The following is a 21,165-nucleotide window of genomic DNA, read 5'->3' as shown; positions in this document are numbered from 1 at the left end:
AAAAATGTATGTTCTGTTTTTGCGCAGTTCAATGTGCGTATTTGTTACGTTTTTTGACATCAATATTTTAGCAACATTAAAAAAATAGCAAAAAAAGGAAAAAAAAAAACCCACAACAAATATGAATGAAAAATTAAAAATTAAAAATGTGAAACAGAAACGGAACAATTTGTAAAAATAACGAACCGTATTTAATCCGTATTTTCATACACAACGTGTGGGAGTCTGATGATGAACTCTGACGACAGTTTGAGCCCCACAAAAATGAACAGGACCCGGAGCTGCTTCTTACCCCCTGGTTGCCGGTCTGCGGGCCGTACGCTGCCTGTGGAGATGTGTGAAGAGGCTGCCACCTGGAGGAGGAACGCAGCATCACGGCCTGGAAAGTGTTACCTGGGAATATATGAATAAACTTGTTTAACTCCTACTAGACCGGCTTGATGTGACATTATCTTTAATGACGCTTCCTAAGGGACGGTATCGCATAGTTTAAGGTTTATTCTGCTCGGCCTGCGCAGATATTGGAGAACCTTGAAGTGGTGTGCGGAATACAGACTCCTCCACCTACAATATCCATCCAGCCGGAGTGAATCACTGCAGACTTTCTTATTGTAGGTTCTTCCGCACCTCGTCCGGCACATGGCCGTATTATGTTACATCAATAACACCAGGACCTGCTCCACCGGACACCGTATTATGTTACATCAATAACACCAGGACCTGCTCCACCGGACACCGTATTATGTTACATCAATAACACCAGGACCTGCTCCACCGGACACTGTATTATGTTACATCAATAACACCAGGACCTGCTCCACCGGACACCGTATTATGTTACATCAATAACACCTGGACCTGCTCCACCGGACACCGTATTATGTTACATCAATAACACCAGGACCTGCTCCACCGGACACCGTATTATGTTACATCAATAACACCAGGACCTGCTCCACCGGACACCGTATTATGTAACATCAATAAAACCAGGACCTGCTCCCCCGGACACCGTATTATGTTACATCAATAACACCAGGACCTGCTCCACCGGACACCGTATTATGTTACATCAATAACACCAGGACCTGCTCCACCGGACACCGTATTATGTTACATCAATAACACCAGGACCTGCTCCCCCGGACACCGTATTATGTTACATCAATAACACCAGGACCTCCTCCACCGGACACCGTATTATGTTACATCAATAACACCAGGACCTGCTCCACCGGACACTGTATTATGTTACATCAATAACACCAGGACCTGCTCCACCGGACACCGTATTATGTTACATCAATAACACCAGGACCTGCTCCACCGGACACTGTATTATGTTACATCAATAACACCAGGACCTGCTCCACCGGACACCGTATTATGTTACATCAATAACACCGGGACCTGCTCCACCGGACACCGTATTATGTTACATCAATAACACCAGGACCTGCTCCACCGGACACAGTATTATGTTACATCAATAACACCAGGACCTGTTCCACCGGACACCGTATTATGTTACATCAATAACACCAGGACCTGCTCCACCGGACACCGTATTATGTTACATCAATAACACCAGGACCTGCTCCACCGGACACAGTATTATGTTACATCAATAACACCAGGACCTGTTCCACCGGACACCGTATTATGTTACATCAATAACACCAGGACCTGCTCCACCGGACACCGTATTATGTTACATCAATAACACCAGGACCTCCTCCACCGGACACCGTATTATGTTACATCAATAACACCAGGACCTGCTCCACCGGACGCCGTATTATGTAACATCAATATAACCAGGACCTGCTCCACCGTACACTGTATTATGTTACATCAATAACACCAGGACCTGCTCCACCGGACACCGTATTATGTTACATCAATAACACCAGGACCTGCTCCACCGGACACCGTATTATGTTACATCAATAACACCAGGACCTGCTCCACCGGACACCGTATTATGTTTCATCAATAACACCAGGACCTGCTCCACCGGACACTGTATAATGTTACATCAATAACACCAGGACCTGCTCCACCGGACACCGTATTATGTTACATCAATAACACCAGGACCTGCTCCACCGGACACCGTATTATGTTACATCAATATCACCAGGACCTGCTCCACTGGACACCGTATTATGTTACATCAATAACACCAGAACCTGCTCCACCGGGCACCGTATTATGTTACATCAATAACACCAGGACCTTCTCCACCGGACAATGTATTATGTTACATCAATAACACCAGGACCTGCTCCACCGGACAATGTATTATGTTACATCAATAACACCAGGTCCTGCTCCACCGGACACCGTATTATGTTACATCAATAACACCAGGACCTGCTCCACCGGACACCGTATTATGTTACATCAATAACACCAGGACCTGCTCCACCGGACACCGTATTATGTTACATCAATAACACCAGGACCTGCTCCACCGGACACAGTATTATGTTACATCAATAACACCAGGACCTGCTCCACCGGACACCGTATTATGTTACATCAATAACACCAGGAGCTGCTCCACCGGACACCGTATTATGTTACATCAATAACACCAGGACCTGCTCCACCGGACACCGTATTATGTTACATCAATAACACCGGGACCTGCTCCACCGGACACCGTATTATGTTACATCAATAACACCGGGACCTGCTCCACCGGACACCGTATTATGTTACATCAATAACACCAGGACCTGCTCCACCGGACACCGTATAATGTTACATCAATAACACCAGGACCTGCTCCACCGGACACCGTATTATGTTACATCAATAACACCAGGACCTGCTCCACCGGACACCGTATTATGTTACATCAATAACACCAGGACCTGCTCCACCGGACACCGTATTATGTTACATCAATAACACCAGGACCTGCTCCACCGGACACCGTATTATGTTACATCAATAACACCAGGACCTGCTCCACCGGACACCGTATTATGTAACATCAATAACACCAGGACCTGCTCCACCGGACACCGTATTATGTTACATCAATAACACCAGGACCTGCTGCACCAGGCACCGTATTATGTTACATCAATAACACCAGGACCTGCTCCACAAGAACACCGTATTATGTAACATCAATAACACCAGGACCTGCTCCACCGGACACCGTATTATGTTACATCAATAACACCCGGACCTGCTCCACCGGGCACCGTATTATGTTACATCAATAACACCAGGACCTGCTCCACCGGACATCGTATTATGTTACATCAATAACACCAGGACCTGCTCCACCGGACACAGTATTATGTTACATCAATAACACCAGGACCTGCTCCACCGGACACCGTATTATGTTACATCAAAACACCAGGACCTGCTCCACCGGACACAGTATTATGTTACATCAATAACACCAGGACCTGCTCCACCGGACACCGTATTATGTTACATCAATAACACCAGGACCTGCTCCACCGGACACCGTATTATGTTACATCAATAACACCGGGACCTGCTCCACCGGACACCGTATTATGTTACATCAATAACACCAGGACCTGCTCCACCGGACACCGTATTATGTTACATCAATAACACCGGGACCTGCTCCACCGGACACCGTATTATGTTACATCAATAACACCAGGACCTGCTCCACCGGACGCCGTATTATGTTACATCAATAACACCAGGGCCTGCTCCACCGGACACCGTATTATGTTACATCAATAACACCAGGACCTGCTCCACCGGACACGGTATTATGTTACATCATTAACACCTGGACCTGCTCCACCGGACGCCGTATTATGTTACATCAATAACACCAGGACCTGCTCCACCGGACACCGTATTATGTTACATCAATAACACCAGGACCTGCTCCACCGGACACCGTATTATGTAACATCAATAACACCAGGACCTGCTCCACCGGACACCGTATTATGTTACATATATAACACCAGGACCTACTCCACCGGACACCGTATTATGTTACATCAATAACACCAGGACCTGCTCCCCCGACACCGTATTATGTTACATCAATAACACCAGGACCTGCTCCACCGGACGCCGTATTATGTTACATCAATAACACCAGGACCTGCTCCCCCGACACCGTATTATGTAACATCAATAACACCAGGACCTGCTCCACCGGACACCGTATTATGTTACATCAATAACACCAGGACCTGCTCCACCGGACACTGTATTATGTTACATCAATAACACCAGGACCTGCTCCACCGGACACCGTATTATGTTATATCAATAACACCAGGACCTGCTCCACCGGACACTGTATTATGTTACATCAATAACACCAGGACCTGCTCCACCGGACACTGTATTATGTTACATCAATAACACCAGGACCTGCTCCACCGGACACCGTATTATGTAACATCAATAACACCAGGACCTGCTCCACCGGACACCGTATTATGTTACATCAATAACACCAGGACCAGCTCCACCGGACACCGTATTATGTTACATCAATAACACCAGGACCTGCTCCACCGGACACCGTATTATGTTACATCAATAACACCAGGACCAGCTCCACCGGACACCGTATTATGTTACATCAATAACACCAGGACCTGCTCCACCGGACACCGTATTATGTTACATCAATAACACCAGGACCTGCTCCACCGGACACTGTATTATGTTACATCAATAACACCAGGACCTGCTCCACCGGACACCGTATTATGTAACATCAATAACACCAGGACCTGCTCCACCGGACGCCGTATTATGTTACATCAATAACACCAGGACCTGCTCCACTGGACACCGTATTATGTAACATCAATAACACCAGGACCTGCTCCACCGGACACCGTATTATGTTACATCAATAACACCAGGACCTGCTCCACCGGACGCCGTATTATGTTACATCAATAACACCAGGACCTGCTCCACCGGACACCGTATTATGTTACATCAATAACACCAGGACCTGCTCCACCGGACACCGTATTATGTTACATCAATAACACCAGGACCTGCTCCACCGGACACCGTATTATGTTACATCAATAACACCAGGACCTGCTCCACCGGACACCGTATTATGTTACATCAATAACACCAGGACCTGCTCCACCGGACACCGTATTATGTAACATCAATAACACCAGGACCTGCTCCACCGGACACTGTATTATGTTACATCAATAACACCAGGACCTGCTCCACCGGACACTGTATTATGTTACATCAATAACACCAGGACCTGCTCCACCGGACACTGTATTATGTTACATCAATAACACCAGGACCTGCTCCACCGGACACTGTATTATGTTACATCAATAACACCAGGACCTGCTCCACCGGACACTGTATTATGTTACATCAATAACACCAGGACCTGCTCCACCGGACACCGTATTATGTAACATCAATAACACCAGGGCCTGCTCCACCGGACACCGTATTATGTTACATCAATAACACCAGGACCTGCTCCACCGGACACCGTATTATGTTACATCAATAACACCAGGACCTGCTCCACCGGACACCGTATTATGTTACATCAATAACACCAGGACCTGCTCCACCGGACACCGTATTATGTTACACCAATAACACCAGGACCTGCTCCACCGGACACTGTATTATGTTACATCAATAACACCAGGACCTGCTCCACCGGACACTGTATTATGTTACATCAATAACACCAGGACCTGCTCCACCGGACACCGTATTATGTAACATCAATAACACCAGGACCTGCTCCACCGGACACTGTATTATGTTACATCAATAACACCTGGACCTGCTCCACCGGATACCGTATTATGTTACATCAATAACACCAGGACCTGCTCCCCCGGACACCGTATTATGTTACATCAATAACACCGGGACCTGCTCCACCGGACACTGTATTATGTTACATCAATAACACCGGGACCTGCTCCACCGGACACCGTATTATGTAACATCAATAACACCGGGACCTGCTCCACCGGACACCGTATTATGTTACATCAATAACACCGGGACCTGCTCCACCGGACACCGTATTATGTTACATCAATAACACCAGGACCTGCTCCACCGGACACCGTATTATGTTACATCAATAACACCTGGACCTGCTCCACCGGACACCGTATTATGTTACATCAATAACACCTGGACCTGCTCCCCCGGACACCGTATTATGTAACATCAATAACACCAGGACCTGCTCCACCGGACACCGTATTATGTTACATCAATAACACCAGGACCTGCTCCACCGGACACCGTATTATGTTACATCAATAACACCAGGACCTGCTCCACCGGACACCGTATTATGTTACATCAATAACACCTGGACCTGCTCCACCGGACACCGTATTATGTAACATCAATAACACCAGGACCTGCTCCACCGGACACCGTATTATGTTACATCAATAACACCAGGACCTGCTCCACCGGACACCGTATTATGTTACATCAATAACACCAGGACCTGCTCCACCGGACACCGTATTATGTTACATCAATAACACCTGGACCTGCTCCACCGGACACCGTATTATGTTACATCAATAACACCTGGACCTGCTCCACCGGACACCGTATTATGTTACATCAATAACACCTGGACCTGCTCCACCGGACACCGTATTATGTTACATCAATAACACCTGGACCTGCTCCACCGGACACCGTATTATGTTACATCAATAACACCAGGACCTGCTCCACCGGACACCGTATTATGTTACATCAATAACACCAGGACCTGCTCCCCCGGACACCGTATTATGTAACATCAATAACACCAGGACCTGCTCCACCGGACACCGTATTATGTAACATCAATAACACCAGGACCTGCTCCACCGGACACCGTATTATGTTACATCAATAACACCAGGACCTGCTCCACCGGACACTGTATTATGTTACATCAATAACACCAGGACCTGCTCCCCCGGACACTGTATTATGTTACATCAATAACACCAGGACCTGCTCCACCGGACACCGTATTATGTTACATCAATAACACCAGGACCTGCTCCACCGGACACCGTATTATGTTACACCAATAACACCAGGACCTGCTCCACCGGACACTGTATTATGTTACATCAATAACACCAGGACCTGCTCCACCGGACACCGTATTATGTTACATCAATAACACCAGGACCTGCTCCACCGGACACCGTATTATGTTACATCAATAACACCAGGACCTGCTCCACCGGACACCGTATTACGTTACATCAATAACACCAGGACCTGCTCCACCGGACACCGTATTATGTTACATCAATAACACCAGGACCTGCTCCACCGGACACCGTATTATGTTACATCAATAACACCGGGACCTGCTCCACCGGACACCGTATTATGTTACATCAATAACACCGGGACCTGCTCCACCGGACACCGTATTATGTTACATCAATAACACCAGGACCTGCTCCACCGGACACTGTATTATGTTACATCAATAACACCAGGACCTGCTCCACCGGACACTGTATTATGTTACATCAATAACACCAGGACCTGCTCCACCGGACACCGTATTATGTTACATCAATAACACCAGGACCTGCTCCACCAGACACCGTATTATGTAACATCAATAACACCAGGACCTGCTCCACCGGACACCGTATTATGTTACATCAATAACACCAGGACCTGTTCCACCGGGCACCGTATTATGTTACATCAATAACACCAGGACCTGCTCCACCAGACACCGTATTATGTAACATCAATAACACCAGGACCTGCTCCACCGGACACCGTATTATGTTACATCAATAACACCAGGACCTGCTCCACCGGGCGCCGTATTATGTTACATCAATAACACCAGGACCTGCTCCACCGGAGACCGTATTATGTTACATCAATAACACCAGGACCTGCTCCACCGGAGACCGTATTATGTTACATCAATAACACCAGGACCTGTTCCCCCGGACACCGTATTATGTTACATCAATAACACCAGGACCTGCTCCACCGGACACTGTATTATGTTACATCAATAACACCAGGACCTGCTCCACCGGACACCGTATTATGTTACATCAATAACACCAGGACCTGCTCCACCGGACACCGTATTATGTTACATCAATAACACCAGGACCTGCTCCACCGGAGACCGTATTATGTTACATCAATAACACCGGGACCTGCTCCACCGGACACCGTATTATGTTACATCAATAACACCAGGACCTGCTCCACCGGACACCGTATTATGTTACATCAATAACACCAGGACCTGCTCCACCGGAGACCGTATTATGTTACATCAATAACACCGGGACCTGCTCCACCGGACACCGTATTATGTTACATCAATAACACCAGGACCTGCTCCACCGGACACCGTATTATGTTACATCAATAACACCAGGACCTGCTCCACCGGGCACCGTATTATGTTACATCAATAACACCAGGACCTGCTCCCCCGGACACCGTATTATGTTACATCAATAACACCAGGACCTGCTCCACCGGACACTGTATTATGTTACATCAATAACACCAGGACCTGCTCCACCGGACACCGTATTATGTTACATCAATAACACCAGGACCTGCTCCACCGGACACCGTATTATGTTACATCAATAACACCAGGACCTGCTCCACCGGAGACCGTATTATGTTACATCAATAACACCGGGACCTGCTCCACCGGACACCGTATTATGTTACATCAATAACACCAGGACCTGCTCCACCGGACACCGTATTATGTTACATCAATAACACAAGGACCTGCTCCACCGGACACTGTATTATGTTACATCAATAACACCCGACATTATAAATCTGCTGCAGAAGTTGGTGAGCGATCGCTGTGATTTCAGCAGGACGAGGCCCCTCGGAGCTCACAACATCTGGCAGCTGCTTCTAATCTCCATCTTTATGAACGGCATCTCCGCCATGGAAAGGGAAGGGTTAGTGGGGCTCTCCCTCTCTACAAGTTCTGGAATATTGCTCGGATACGTCATCCCTTCGTAATCAGTGGTGGTCTGGTGCCGGGACCCCCACGATCCCCAGAGTTATAGCGCTGCAGCTCCTTGAAAGTTTTTTCTAATTCCTGTTCACATGATTGTCGCGGTGTCGCAGTTTCTTGCATACAAAGTGTCCGGCAATGTCGCTGTGCAGGGAAAACCCGAAAGAGACTTCTGCGCTGTTCTCGGGGTGGGCGGGGCTTCCAGGGGTCAGACCCCCATTTTGATGCTATGAGGCCACTTTCTGACCCCAGGATGTCTCTAGTCAGTATTACGGGGTCTGTGAAACGCGCTGCAATTGACACCGACCAATTATTATTCAGTTTTCAATGAAAATCGCTGTATGGCGATCAAAGTGGTGGGAACGTATGTCGTTTATCGTTCGGTTAGTTACGGCCCCCCCACGTGTGTATGAAAATCGTGTATCGAACGCTCAGTTCTTGTTAGGTGCTCGCTGTGGATAATTGGCGCCTTCACGTATAATATTCTGCTTCCAGCACCGTCCTGCCCGAGGCGCCGCCATCGCTGAACACGATCAATACAAGACGAGACCTTTATTATTCTTCAATACCTGGTCCAGGAATCAAAGGGCTGAATAGGGAGCGACAGCGGATACCGGCCCAGCGCCCCCTCCGCTCCCGGATATCAGCTGTAATCTCCTGCGGGGAAAGTGGCAGAACCGGCCGGACCAGTACTGGAGGCGTCACGTTACATGGGCTCTCCAAGGACAATGTCCCAGCAGACTCCCCCATGTCTGTTGTAATGAGGCCGTAATCACTGCAGGGACTTGTTGTGGGGGGTGGGGTGATAGAGCGCACAGGGTTAATAAGTGCCACCAATGCCCCTAATATACAATCCACACACAAGCCTCATGAATGGAGCGGGTGAGGGGTCATCATTCTCCTGCAGACAGTGACACCTGTAGGACACACTCGGGTATTGCACCCACAGTGCAGCTCCAGCAGGACGGAGAGACTCGCGTTTTCTGGCGTTGTGGACGCTGGCGTTATGTTAATGCAGCGTCCGGATGTTTTATAAGTGGATTATTATAAGGTCAGGAATTTGCGTGTTTATAAAACGTTTTTTTGTGTGATGTGATTTTTTTTATAATTTTCATGATCGCCACAAAAACGCGTCCTCATGCAGACGGAGACGAGTTCTCTGTTACTACATTTCAATGTCGCCATGCGTAACATTATATAAAACAGCTAACGAGAGCGTCTCTCCCCCCTGGAGGATCCGGCATGTCCGTACATTACACTATATAAAAATACGATGGTTCAGTCCGTATTAAAAAAACGTAGCATTTCCCGGCTCTGAATTCACTGTTTCTAGAGGAAACTCGATCCTGGAGAGGAAACCTCCCATGGAATCGTGTGCGCTGCAGTACAGTCAGTACTCTGCAAGGAGGGAATGATGTCATTGTGGGGCTTACAAAACCCATTCCTAAAAACCATATTAAGGATTTCTCAGTTTATAGGGGGGGGGGGGTCATCTGTACAGAACTCTCATCTATTAGCCGGAGTGAGGAACAGCTACAAAGAGCGTCTCTCCCCCTGGAGGATCCGGCATGTCCGTACATCACACAGACAACTCATTGATATGGATGGACACTGTGTAATTCTTCATTTTCCCTGTGGTGGCGCTGCAGGAAAACGTAACACTTAGGCCTTATTCAAATGGACGATGCGTTTTGCGCGCGCAAAAGGTATGTGTGTCATCAGCATATGGTTCGCGGCTGCGAGATTTTCGTGCAGCCTCCATCATGATGACACTCTGGTTTTATGTTTACAAACAGAAAAGCACGAGGTACTTTTCTGTTTTCATTCATAGTTTTGATTACTGTAGCGCGCGCCACCCAGAAGTGCTTCCGTGTGCCGTGCGTGATTTCCATGCACCCATTGACTTCAATGGGGGCGTGCTGCACGAAACACGGACAAATATAGGACATGTCGTGAGTTTTACGCAGCGCTCATACGCTGCGTGAAATTCACTGACAGTCTGAAAGGCCCCATTCACTAACATAGGTCCGTGCGACACGTGTGAAAATCACGCTCATAGCGCGGACGTATAACACGTTCGTGTGAATAAGGCCTTACTGCCAGGTTTTCCCACAGATTAAGTGGATCACTGTGGATTCCAGAAGCCCGAAATCCTGTGATTAGTTTATAATCAGGGGACCCTAATAACAAAAAAGGACTATCCAAGTAGGACAACCCCTGTAACTACTAGGTGCCACCTGCAGGGGACAGTAATGGGCACATGACCGTGGGATAAACAGAGTGCGGTTCTGTAACACTTAACCATTAATTGTGTGTGACAATCCCAACTCCCTTAAAGGGAATGTGTTGCCAGCAAAACATGTTTTTGTTTTTTTAGTTAAACATTTAGTGTGTAGGTGATTAAACATTGTTCAAATTTTTTTTATTTTTTTCACTTGTCAGGAAATATTATAAATTGGATTCAATTTATAATATTTCCCATTGCTGGTCACTAGATGGAGCCATTCCCAAAATTGCAGCATTGCATGTGGTAAAGCAACCACATTGCTTTTTGCTGCAAAATTGGGAAAAAATCCCTCGCTCTAGTGAGCTCTGAGAATCCCCCCCCCCTCCTTTATCCTGGCTAGTGCCGGGAGAAACGAGGGGATTGAACGGTCTAACCTCCTACACTGTGTGTCGCCATTTTTTGAGCTAACACACAGTGTAGAAGGTTTACATACACTAGTAAACACACAGTAAAACAAGTACATACACAGACCTAACTTACCTGCTCCAGTCGCCGCCGCTCCCTCCGGCCCGTGCGCTCCGTCTGCTGCCGCTCCTCCATGTGCACAAGTCCGGAAGCCGCGACCGGATGTAGTAATCTTACTGTCCGGCCGCGACTTCCGGTCCACAGGAAAACGGCGCCGGACGGCGCGCATTTCAAATTGGACTGTGTGGGAGCGGCGCATTGGCCGTTCCCACACACACGGCGTACACCATAGTGGATGGAACGGGCCCCGTTCGCATTCCCTATGGGACTGGAGCTGCCGTATTCCATGTCTGTATGTGTCGTTAATCGACACATACAGAGATGGAAAAAAAAATGGCAGCCCCCATAGGGAAGAAAAAGTGTAAAAATAGAAAAAAGTAACACACAAACACACAAATAAATACAAACGTTTTTAATAAAACCCTAACATAAAACTGATATATAAAAAAAAAAATTGGTGACACTGTTCCTTTAAAGAGGCTCTGTCACCAGATTATAAGTGTCCTATCTCCTACATAATGTGATCAGTGCTGTAATGTAGATAACAGTGGTCCTAGTAATAAAGAGGCTGTCACCACATTATAAGTGCCCTGTCTCCTACATAATGTGATCAGTGCTGTAATGTAGATAACAGTGGTCCTAGTAATAAAGAGGCTGTCACCACATTATAAGTGCCCTGTCTCCTACATAATGTGTTTGGTGCTGTAATGTAGATAACAGTGGTCCTAGTAATAAAGAGGCTGTCACCACATTATAAGTGTCCTGTCTACTACATAATGTGATCAGTGCTGTAATGTAGATAACAGTGGTCCTAGTAATAAAGAGGCTGTCACCAGATTATAAGTGCCCTGTCTCCTACATAATGTGATCAGTGCTGTAATGTAGATAACAGTGGTCCTAGTAATAAAGAGGCTGTCACCAGATTATAAGTGCCCTGTCTCCTACATACCGTGATCGGCGCTGTAATGTAGATAACAGTGGTCCTAGTAATAAAGAGGCTGTCGCCAGATTATAAGTGTCCTGTCTCCTACATAATGTGATCAGCGCTGTAATGTAGAGAACAGTGGTCCTAGTAATAAAGAGGCTGTCACCAGATTATAAGTGTCCTGTCTCATACATAATGTGATCAGTGCTGTAATGTAGATAACAGTGGTCCTAGTAATAAAGAGGCTGTCACCAGATTATAAGTGCCCTGTCTCCTACATACCGTGATCGGCGCTGTAATGTAGATAACAGTGGTCCTAGTAATAAAGAGGCTGTCGCCAGATTATAAGTGTCCTGTCTCCTACATAATGTGATCAGCGCTGTAATGTAGAGAACAGTGGTCCTAGTAATAAAGAGGCTGTCACCAGATTATAAGTGTCCTGTCTCATACATAATGTGATCAGTGCTGTAATGTAGATAACAGTGGTCCTAGTAATAAAGAGGCTGTCACCAGATTATAAGTGTCCTGTCTCCTACATAATGTGATCGGTGCTGTAATGTAGATAACAGTGGTCCTAGTAATAAAGAGGCTGTCACCAGATTATAAGTGTCCTATCTCCTACATAATGTGATCAGTGCTGTAATGTAGATAACAGTGGTCCTAGTAATAAAGAGGCTGTCACCAGATTATAAGTGTCCTATCTCCTACATAATGTGATCAGTGCTGTAATGTAGATAACAGTGGTCCTAGTAATAAAGAGGCTGTCGCCAGATTATAAGTGTCCTGCCTCCTACATAATGTGATCGGTGCTGTAATGTAGATAACAGTGGTCCTAGTAATAAAGAGGCTGTCACCAGATTATAAGTGTCCTATCTCCTACATAATGTGATCAGTGCTGTAATGTAGATAACAGTGGTCCTAGTAATAAAGAGGCTGTCACCAGATTATAAGTGCCCTGTCTCCTATATAATGTGATGGGCGCTGTAATGTAGAGAACAGTGGTCCTAGTAATAAAGAGGTTGTCACCAGATTATAAGTGGCCTATCTCCTACATAATGTGATCAGCGCTGTAATGTATATAACAGTGGTCCTAGTAATAAAGAGGCTGTCACCAGATTATAAGTGCCCTGTCTCCTACATAATGTAATCAGCACTCTAATATAGATAACAGTGGTCCTAGTAATAAAGAGGCTGTCACCACATTGTAAGTTTCCTGTCTCCTACATAATGTGATCAGCGCGGTAATGTAGAGAACGGTGGTCCTAGTAATAAAGAGGCTGTCCCCACATTATAAGTGTCCTATCTCCTACATAATGTGATCAGCGCTGTAATGTAGATAACAGTGGTCCTAGTAATAAAGAGGCTGTCACCACATTATAAGTGGCCTATCTCCTACATAATGTGATCAGCGCTGTAATGTAGATAACAGTGGTCCTAGTAATAAAGAGGCTGTCACCAGATTATAAATCCAAGTCTCCTACATAATGTGATCAGCGCTATAATGTAGAGAACAGTGGTCCTAGTAATAAAGAGGCTGTCACCCGATTATACGAATGACGAATCCAGAACTCCCAAATGCATCACATCATCTGTCAACAACCCCCCGGCCACACCCTGCTGGGTGACACCAATTCCCCTACCTGTAGCACCCCACAAAAGGCCGAAGAAAATGCTAATTGAAACAACGCAGATCGATATGCACACCACATTCGACGCAAGCCCCAATTTTTCCAACAATGCAAACTATACCGGGCGCCGCCTATCAGGCCACAACCGTTCCCTTCTAAACCCCCTCAGGGCCTGGCCTACCAAACATTCCTTCGTGGCATACCTTAAACCTCTCCATTTAAAACCAAATGTTAGGGCCAACACAAAGCAATTAACCTTCGCAAACGACCAGCCCGCAGCCGAACATGACCTAAAAAAGCCAACAACGCCACCACGGTATCCCTATAAGACACTACTCCATCCCACACATCCAGCCAAGCCTCCCATTCGTGCCAGTCTGCCTCATAAGTGGTCCACGTCCCTGGAGCCAATGAAGACCAGATCAGTCGATTGGAGCCCTATCGCATCTCCCTCCGGGACCAACTGCCGAAACCCATCCCACTGCAGGCGAGAACGAGAATCCGCAATTGAGTTATCCACTCCAGGGACGTGAACAGCCGTAACCCAAGCATTCAATGAAAGACAAAGAAGGACCAAATGTCTTAACAAACAAACAACAGGTGGACGCCGAAACATTATTATTTGCCATCACCACCCCCATGTTGTCACAATGAAAACGCACCTTCTTATTCCTAAATCTGTCCCCCCAAATAGAGACCGCTACCACAATAGGGAACAACTCCAAAAATGCCAGGTTACACACCAAGCCCACCTCCACCCACTTAACAGGCCATTGACCCACGCTCCACAGCCCCAGCAATAGGCCCGCACTCCCCGACGCATCCGTGAACAAATACCAATCCACGTTCTCAACCACCGGCGCCATGATAATCGACCTCCCATTATACTGCCCCAGGAAGTCACACCACACTCTCAGATCCTCCCGATGTTCCTCCCCCAACCTAATGAAATGATGTGGGGCCGTAGCCCTCGCCAAAAGCCTACAGGAAACCCTCCCCATAGGCATGATACGGCAAGCGAAGTTAAGCTTCCCCAGGAGAGATTGCAAGTCCTGCAACTTAATCTTCCGCAAATGGTGCGCCCTGCCTAACAACAACTTAAAATCCCCCAATATCTCCTGGGGGAGCCTGCATTCCAAGCTCTCTGAATCAATCGTGATTCCCAAATACACCAGAACTGGCATCGGACCCTCCGTTTTTTCAGGCGCAAGGGGCACTCCAAAACGACCAGCCACCCACTCCGCCGTTGCTAACAGGTTTCCGCAAACGGGTGATCCCACCGACCCCAGGCAAAGGAAATCATCCAAGTAATGGATGACGGAGACAACCCCCGCTACCTCACAAATCACCTATTCCAAGAATGAACTGAAGGCATCAAAATAGGCGCAGGAAATGGAGCAGCCCATCGGAAGACATCTGTCCACAAAATATGAACCCTCCCAGTAACAGCCCAACAACCGAACACTATCAGGGTGCACTGGAAGCAATCGAAAAGCTGACTCCACGTCCGTTTTTGCCATGAGGGCCCCCCGACCATACTGCCTAACCCACTCAACTGCTGCATCAAAGGACGTATAAACTACAGAGCAAAGCGCAGGATCAATCCCGTCATTCACCAAATCCCCCCTTGGATGCGATAAATGACGGGGAAACTACCGTGTTTATGAAAGGAGGGGACAAAAAGGGGCCCGCCTTTCTACCCAGCCCCACCTCTTTACCTAAGTTCTCGGACACAACCTTTGGGTATTCCCACGCAGATTTTAAATTACGTAACGAAAAGGGGACAACATGAGAAGGGGGCGGGATACGGAAACTGTCACGAAACCCCTCTCCAACAAACTGGCCTTCTCCCTATCCGGGTACCTATTTAGATTCGGCAGCATCTCTCCCAACTTCACCGGCATCACTCCCATGGCTACCTGCTGCGCTTCCTCTCCCCTTTCCTTTCTTAAAACATCTCAATGCGCCATGTGATGCCCCACTACAGAATGAACAGGAGAGTTTAGATTTGCAGCCCGCTCCAAACTTGAGGGATTCCCTGACTGTCCCCCAGCCCCCTTCTGACTATATTGGCCGGACCCCTGGCCGTAGCTGGAAAGGACTCCCTCCTGAAACGCACTGGGGCCATAACCCTCAACCCCAACCCTAAATCTTTCTGATTCCACCGTATATTCGCCGGAACTGCTCATCATATCTGAGCCACGTCATACCCCCATACACCCTATAAGCCTGCCCAATGGCGTCCATATAGCAAAAAACGCCTGAGCAATTATCCGGTGCCTTCTCCCCAATAACGCTCGCCAGGATGGCAAACGCCTGCAGCCAATTGGGGAACGTCTGAGGTATCAGCCAATACTTCAGTTTCTCCTCCTCATCCTTTTTTGCTCTCAATCCGCTTTGGCTTATCTAGATTGAACTTTTCCAAAGGGAGAAGTGAAAAAATATTGACATACTCGTCTTTCCGGATCATTTCCTTAACTTCCGGTTTTCAATGAGCCCCCAACAGCCCCTCGAAACACACATACACCTATCATACAACCGCACCCGATCCACCTCCCCATCTTTTTCCGTCTGAACAGACACTGCAACACCCGCTTCACGAACCGCGGACACGCCCGCTACTAATGGGACACCTTCCGTATCCTGTGGAGGCCCACTACCACCGCCCCAAGCAGCCACCGGGGACGACTCCCCCAACAATCATACCCACTCGCATCGCGATAGCAACTCCTGCAAACTGCCCAATAAACCCCGCACCACTGCACAATCCCCCGTTCCTACCCCGCTAATACCTGACTCAACTTTTCCGCCACCCACAGAAACACCCCCCGACCGCGAGTGCCTAAAAACAGCAGGGATGGGATACGATAAGGACATAGACTCACCGGACTGCGCAGGAGCTGTGATCCCACCAGCTGGAAGACCCGAATCAACCAGCCGTCCCTCACGATGACCTCCATCTTCCTCCAGAATTTGCGATGATGAAGAACCTGAAGGGCAATTCCTGTCACCCTCCCTCCGCCCTAGGCAAGATCTCCAGCCAGCGGGGCGTGCCGTTACCCCGCACGACCACCGACCATGGCCGCCGAGCGGCGGTGGAACCTCTTTCTTGTGTACAGATGGGTCGCCCGACTGGAGCATCGCCAGGCCGGCCCACCGCCGATCCAGGAGAGACTGATCTGGAGCCAGCTGGCGTCCCCCGCCTCATGGGGACTGAACCACCTGCTGCCGATGGATCCGACTGGGAAGCGGGATTTCCGCCAGACCAGGGCCTGCAGCCCGCAGGTGAGGGCCCAGCCTCCCAGTCTCCAGGGTCCCTGAAGGGGCTCCCCACCCTGCGCCGGACCCTGGGAGTAACGTCCGGGCTGAAACGAAATGGCAGTCGCGCCCTCCTCGACCGACACTGCCGCTCTCCCTGGGGAACGCAATTTTGCGAACCCCCCGCAGTCTCCTCCTCCCCACCTCGAGTGAAGGTCTGCCTGCAGGACCTGGTGAGCCAGGCCCAGCCAGGGCGACGACTAAACCGGCGAGCTGGGTCCTTAGCCAATCTGACCGATGCTCGCCGGCCATAGAGCGGAGCCACTCCAGGATTACCTGGATGTCCATGTGAGGCGCGGAGACGCAGGGAAGCCGGAGGATGGAGAGAGCAGAGAAGACACAACTGCTCCTCACAGTGTTTCCGGACAGACTGGTGCTCAACCCAGAGAGCGGTCTTTCCGGCCTCGTATCTCAAGCTCCTCCCCTTCCTGTTTCCCCAGTCATGTGGCCTCCTCCTAAGCCCGGGGCTCAGCTCCGGCCGTTCTGTATATTATGCTAATTATCTTGTGGGGGCTATAGGAGAGGGAGATTTTTTGTTTTGCTTACAATCGATAGAAAATGTTGAGACGCTCCCCTTTAGGAACCGCTACATAGATGATGTCCTGATCAGAATATTTGATTGTATTGGGCCAGAAGGGTCCCCCACAACAGGAGACTGAAGGCTTGCATGGAGTAGAGTGAGCGGCTGGGGCTTTGTGACACAGCCAAGCGCCGGTGCCCACCTTACATAGTGACACCCTCTCACTCCCCGCTCCATTTTTAGGAGACAGTTGTTTCAGGACTATAAATAGAGGGCAGGATTAGCTGGGGGGTGACGGGTCAGCAGCACATTACAGGGGGTCTCACAGCTCGCCTCTCTCCACTCCTCATACAATATGACTGAATCTTCCCTGTGAAGAGATGATACCCACCGCATTACAACCCCCACAACTGTCTGCACCCACTGTGTCCATTCCTTTATACGAAATATGAGTCGTCACAAGATGAACCCATTCTACTCCTGAAATACTCTGTGCTGCTGGTTGGAACCTGCTTCATTCACTATTTTAGATCTCAGTCTGCGAGATCCACACATCTTATATACAGTAACAGCTATTCATCTATTACTACTGACAACCAGCCTGTATATCATGTGTGAGATGTTGTCACAGCCCCGCCCCGTTACTGACATCACTGATATATAATATAATTACATTGTGATCAGACATGAGATCCACACATCTTATATACAGTAACAGCTATTCATCTATTACTACTGACAACCAGCCTGTATATCATGTGTGAGAGGTTGTCACAGCCCCGCCCCCTGTTACTGACATCACTGATATATAATATAATTACATTGTGATTAGACATGAGATCCACACATCTTATATACAGTAACAGCTATTCATCTATTACTACTGACTACCAGACTGTATATCATGTGTGAGGTTGTCACAGCCCCGCCCCCTGTTACTGAGAGGTTGTCACAGCCCGCCCCCTGTTTCTGACATCACTGATATATAATATAATTACACTGTGATCAGACATGAGATCCACACATCTTATATACAGTCACAGCTATTCATCTATTACTACTGATAACCAGCCTGTACATCATGTGTGAGAGGTTGTCACAGCTCCGCCCCCTGTTACTGACATCACTGATATATGATATAGTTACATTGTGATCAGACATGAGAACCACACATCTTATATACAGTCACAACTATTCATCCATTAATACTGACAACCAGCCTGTATATCATATGTGAGAGGTTGTCACAGCTCCGCCCCGTTACTGACATCACTGATATATAATATAATTACATTGTGATCAGACATGAGATCCACACATCTTATATACAGTAACAGCTATTCATCTATTACTACTGACAACCAGCCTGTATATCATGTGTGAGAGGTTGTCACAGCTCCGCCCCTTGTTATTGATGACATCACTGATATATCACATAATTACACTGTGATCAGACATGAGATCCACACATCTTATATACAGTAACAGCTATTCATCTTTTACTACTGACAACCAGCCTGTATATCATGTGTGAGAGGTTGTCACAGCCCCGCCCCCTATTACTGACATCACTGATATATAATATAATTACATTGTGATCAGACATTAGATCCACACATCTTATATACAGTGACAGCTATTCATCTATTACTACTGACAACCAGCCTGTATACCATGTGTAAGAGGTTGTCACAGCCCCGCCCCCTGTTACTGACATCACTGATATATAATATAATTACACTGTGATCAGACATGAGATCCACACATCTTATATACAGTAACAGCTATTCATCTATTACTACTGACAACCTGCCTGTATATCATGTGTGAGAGGTTGTCACAGCCCCGCCCCCTGTTACTGACATCACTGATATATAATATAATGACATTGTGATCAGACATGAGATCCACACATCTTATATACAGTACCAGCTATTCATCTATTACTACTGACAACCAGCCTGTATATCATGTGTGAGATGTTGTCACAGCCCCGCCCCGTTACTGACATCACTGATATATAATATAATTACATTGTGATCAGACATGAGATCCACACATCTTATATACAGTAACAGCTATTCATCTATTACTACTGACAACCAGCCTGTATATCATGTGTGAGAGGTTGTCACAGCCCCGCCCACTGTTACTGACATCACTGATATATAATATAATTACATTGTGATCAGACATGAGATCCACACATCTTATATACAGTAACAGCTATTCATCTATTACTACTGACAACCAGCCTGTATATCATGTGTGAGAGGTTGTCACAGCCCCGCCCCCTGTTACTGACATCACTGATATATAATATAATTACATGTGATCAGACATGAGATCCACACATCTTATATACAGTAACAGCTATTCATCTATTACTACTGACAACCAGCCTGTATATCATGTGTGAGAGGTTGTCACAGCCACGCCCCCTGTTACTGACATCACTGATATATAATATAATTACACTGTGATCAGACATGAGATCCACACATCTTATATACAGTAACAGCTATTCATCTATTACTACTGACAACAAGCCTGTATATCATGTGTGAGAGGTTGTCACAGCCCCGCCCCCTGTTACTGACATCACTGATATATAATATAATTACATTGTGATCAGACATGAGATCCACACATCTTATATACAGTAACAGCTATTCATCTATTACTACTGACAACCAGCCTGTATATCATGTGTGAGAGGTTGTCACAGCCTCGCCCCCTGTTACTGACATCACTGATATATAATATAATTACACTGTGATAAGACATGAGATCCACACATCTTATATACAGTAACAGCTATTCATCTATTACTACTGACCACCAGCCTGTATATCATGTGTGAGAGGTTGTCACAGCCCCGCCCCCTGTTACTGACTTCACTGATATATAATATAATTACATGTGATCAGACATGAGATCCACACATCTTATATACAGTAACAGCTA

The 21,165-nt window shown here is 47.2% G+C and overlaps 1 long non-coding RNA gene across 1 annotated transcript in view; it reads right to left on the bottom strand.

Annotated features, from left to right (window-relative positions):
* Nucleotides 1-217: 217 nt before the first annotated feature.
* The window catches only part of LOC142741684 (uncharacterized), a 47,199-nt gene continuing 26,251 nt past the window's right edge, over nt 218-21,165 (bottom strand). Inside the window, exon 3 of the long non-coding RNA XR_012881241.1 lies at nt 218-393. This is a non-coding gene — a long non-coding RNA (uncharacterized LOC142741684). The remainder of the gene's footprint in view (nt 394-21,165) is intronic.

The sequence above is a fragment of the Rhinoderma darwinii genome, chromosome 2 (genome assembly GCF_050947455.1).
Source record: "Rhinoderma darwinii isolate aRhiDar2 chromosome 2, aRhiDar2.hap1, whole genome shotgun sequence".
Classification (NCBI taxonomy): Eukaryota; Metazoa; Chordata; class Amphibia; order Anura; family Rhinodermatidae; genus Rhinoderma; species Rhinoderma darwinii.
This window is presented reverse-complemented; position numbering and strand designations above follow the sequence as displayed.